Here is a 3,931-nt window from a genome sequence, read left to right as displayed (position 1 = left end):
ACGGCCTGCCTCGGGGCCTGACTCCGATGCTTCCCGAGCCTGAGGGCTTCGGGCGGGTCACCGAGCACACGGGGCTCTGCTCTGAGACGGGTGTGAGGGGCACGAGACGTGCGGATGGGGGTCAGAATTCGCAGCCGCTCACTAAGGCCCCAGACGGCAGGGAGGCGAGCAGGCGGCGTCAGGTGCCTGCCGGAGCCCCACGCACACACAGAAGCGAGAGGTGGAGGCACCTGGAGCGCGACCTGGGCCGGCGCCGCCGCAGTGGGCAGGGCAGGTGCCTGCGAGGGGTAAGCAAGCTCACGCGTGTGACTGACAACAGACGCCATACAGGCTGTGCCTGGTGAATGTGATTGTTAATCATGTTATGATTGTTGCCTCATTCTTGCTTCTGCTTTATCTGTGGAGCATGGACACTGGCCTCCCCGCCAGGAGAGAGGCGACGCCACCATCTGATGGGCATGTGGAGGGCAACAGCCCAGCGCCAGCCGCTTCCCGTCACTGGAGGAAGTGTCCCTTGGCTGGAAAACACACCCCACTCACTGGCCAAGGGGTGCTGGGCCCATCTCCCCCTCGGTCAGCTAGTCTGCCGAACAATGGCCACATGCCCCCCACCTGCACTTGTCAGAAAAGGGGCCTGCGCTGAGGTTCGCACACACACCTTGTCAATCTAAAGACTGAATATGTGTGAGCAGCTGCTCGTCTGAATCAGAAACACACAAAGGCCTGGGTTTCCATCTGAACGAGAGGACACTAAGCACTTCTGTGTGTGCTCCTATTTTTTGCTTCTTTCAAAACAGACGTAAAAGCTCTTGTCTTGCGGGAGAAGCAGCGATGCTTTAGTTCCTGTGGGCAGCACCTGGCGGCTTCAGCCCCAGCAGCAGTCAGACCAACCCAGTCAACGGGCGTCTCCCGCCGGACGCGGGGAACGGGCTCTTTGCCGAGCTCCCTGTGGAGGCTCCCCAGCCGGGACACCTTGCGGGTCTCTTGCTGGCGACACCCCTTGGCTCACACCTGGGAAGACTCAGTAAGAGAGACACCAGCTCCCAGGAGGACAGCCGGCCGCATAGAGGGACAGCCGTGTGCGGCCGAGCCACCGGCCGCTGCTGGGCCATCGCTCAGCCGGCCCGTGTGCACCAGCGTCTAAGCCTGCGGCTCACCTCCAACACTCACGGCAAGGACGCTTTTCTTGGGTTCCCGGTGGTAAAATAGTAAAAACTGCCTGGAAAGGAACCTATTGAACGCTTCACTTTTGCCAAGGCCTCCCCGAGTGTGTTTACCCTCTGCAGATGTGGACAGTGGGCCCCCTGGGGAGGGGGCAGACATAGGGTAGGTCCGACTGCTAGTTGTGTGTTGTTTTCACATTTGTGTTTTAACTTGTTTTTGTTGTTAATTCTCACTGGAGGGTATTTTTCCCATTGATTTTTAGAGAAAGTGGGAGGGCGGGAGGCGGAGAAAAGGAAGAGAAAAAGATCCATGTGAGAGAGAGACATCCATTGGTTGCCTCCTGCATGCACGAGCGTGGACTGGGGCGGGGCGCTGGCCCTGCAACCCAGGTGTGGGCCTCGCTAGGAGTCGAAGCCAAGACCTTTTGGTGCATGGGCCTGGGGCTCTAACCACTGAGCACCCTGGCCAGGGCTCCTTTATACTTTTGATTCTCCTTCCAAAGCAGATTTCCCTTGCCATGTCGTCAGGGACATTTTACCTTGAGCAGCTCCAAAGCTCTAACAGAAAGTAAATCTACTCCCAGGAAGTTCTTTTGTGGATTAAAATCTGCTTTTTATTTATTTATTTTTTAAAACATATTTTATTGATTTTTTACAGAGAGGAAGGGAGAGAGAGAGAGTTAGAAACATCGGTGAGAGAGAAACATCGATCAGCTGCCTCCTGCACACCTCCCACTGGGGATGTGCCCGCAACCAAGGTACATGTCCTTGACCAGAATCCAACCTGGGAACTTTCAGTCCACAGGCCGACGCTCTATCCACTGAGCCAAACCGGTCAGGGTTAAAATCTGCTTTTTAAAAAAATTTATCTTTATTGTTGAAAGTATTAAAGATGGGCCCCTTTTTCCCCATTGACCCCCTCCACCCCACCCCACCCCGCCCCAGGCCTTAACCGCACTAGTGTCTGTGTCCATGGGCTGTGCATATCTGCATATAAATCCCGGGTTAATCTCTCCCCCCCCACGCCCACCTTCCCTCTGAGATTCCACAGTCTGGTCCATGCTTCCATGTCTCTGGGTCTATTTTGTTCTACAGTTTACTTTGTTCATTAGATTCCACATATGAGTGAGATCATGTGGTACTTGTCTTTCTCTGACTGGCTGCGTTCGCTAAGCCTAAAATCGAAATCAAGAAGCAGCTCATCCTTTCAAAGCAACAATTTATTTAAAAACTACAGTTTTGTCTACAAACTTCAACAAGGAGTGTTAGGAGCCTGTGTAGTCAGCAAGGTGACTGCCTCTCCCCCTCCCACAACTGCTGCTGGGCGGGGCCGGGATGGGGTGCCTTGGGAGGGTGCTTTGCAGGCAGTGGCCTAGATCTGAGGTGATGGCTGTGGCTACAGGTCAGACTGGAGCCCACATCCACTGGGAGCCAAACCCACAGAGCCAAGCAGACCTTCAGCGGGGATGCCCCGCCTGCCTGCTGCTCAGCCCTCACCGGTGGTCCTTGAACAGCTGCACGAGCCACGCACGGCCTCCTGAGCAGCCCAAAGCCACGGCTCGTGGTGGCCCTCTCTGGCAGAATGCCCCATGTCATAAGATTGACGTGATGTGTTCTTAAGTGCGTACATTTAAAAAGCAGTGAGAATTTCAAGCATGAAATAAACGGAGGCAGAACAGGCCAAGTGGGCCCTGGGGGGGCCAGCCAGGCGGGTGGCAGCCGAGGCCTCTGCGCAGAGGCTGTGCCCACCACGGTCCTACCCCAGCGGCTGCCAGGGACCAGCCCATGCCACTCCCAGAGCGACCTGCCCTCGTGCCCACGCAGGGGCCGCCGCTTGGGTCCCCATCTCCCTCTGGCTCAGAACAAATTCCTCCACGTGGAGATGTGGGATCAGCCCGGCCAGCATGGCTCAAGGGTTGAGCGTTGACCTATGAACTAGCACAGTGATGGCAAACCTATGACACGTGTCAGAGGGGACACGCGAACTCACTTTTTTGGTTGCTTTTTCTTTGGTAAATGGCATTTAAATATATAAAATAAATATAAAAAATATAAGTCTTTGTTTTACTGTGGTTGCAAAGATCAAAAAAATTCTATATGTGACACGGCACCAGAGTTAAGTTAGGGTTTTTCAAAATGCTGACACGCCCAGCTCAAAAGGTTCGCCATCACTGCACTAGGAGGTCACGATTGGATTCTTGGTCAGGGCACATGACCAGATTGTGGGCTTGATCCCCAGTGCAGGCGGCAACCCATCAATGATCCTCTCTCATCACTGGTGTGTCTCTCTCTCTCCCTCTCCCTTCCTCTCTGAAATCAATTAAAATGTGGGTAACCCATGGAGCACCCTGAGCCAATTAAAAAATAAATTGAGGCAGAACAAATCAAATAAAGGCAGAGTCGAGTCCAGGCCTGTGTCATTTGAACCCATGGAATCCCTCCTACACGGGGAAGGGAACATGGTGGAGCGATGGGGACCCAAGCACAGCTCCTGCTCTGGGGGCACTGGCGTGACCTTGGGGGAGGGACCCTAATGCTCTCGGCTTTAAGACCCTCAGCTGTGGACTAAGGGAGTGTCAGGCGATGTCCCTCCTCACCCAGCAAACAGCGGGGCCTCCATGAGGACTCCTTACCGCCGCCCTCCCCCCAGTGCCAGCAGAAGCCACCACAGCCGCTGCAGGACATCCAGGTCTCCCAGATGGGGAAAGGGTGGCTCCTCCAAAGCGGGAAAGAGCAAACTTCATGGAGGAGGGGCCCTGGCTCATGCT

The sequence above is a fragment of the Myotis davidii genome, unplaced genomic scaffold, assembly GCF_000327345.1.
Source record: "Myotis davidii unplaced genomic scaffold, ASM32734v1 scaffold536, whole genome shotgun sequence".
Lineage (NCBI taxonomy): Eukaryota > Metazoa > Chordata > Mammalia > Chiroptera > Vespertilionidae > Myotis > Myotis davidii.
Note: the sequence above shows the minus strand (reverse complement) of the source record.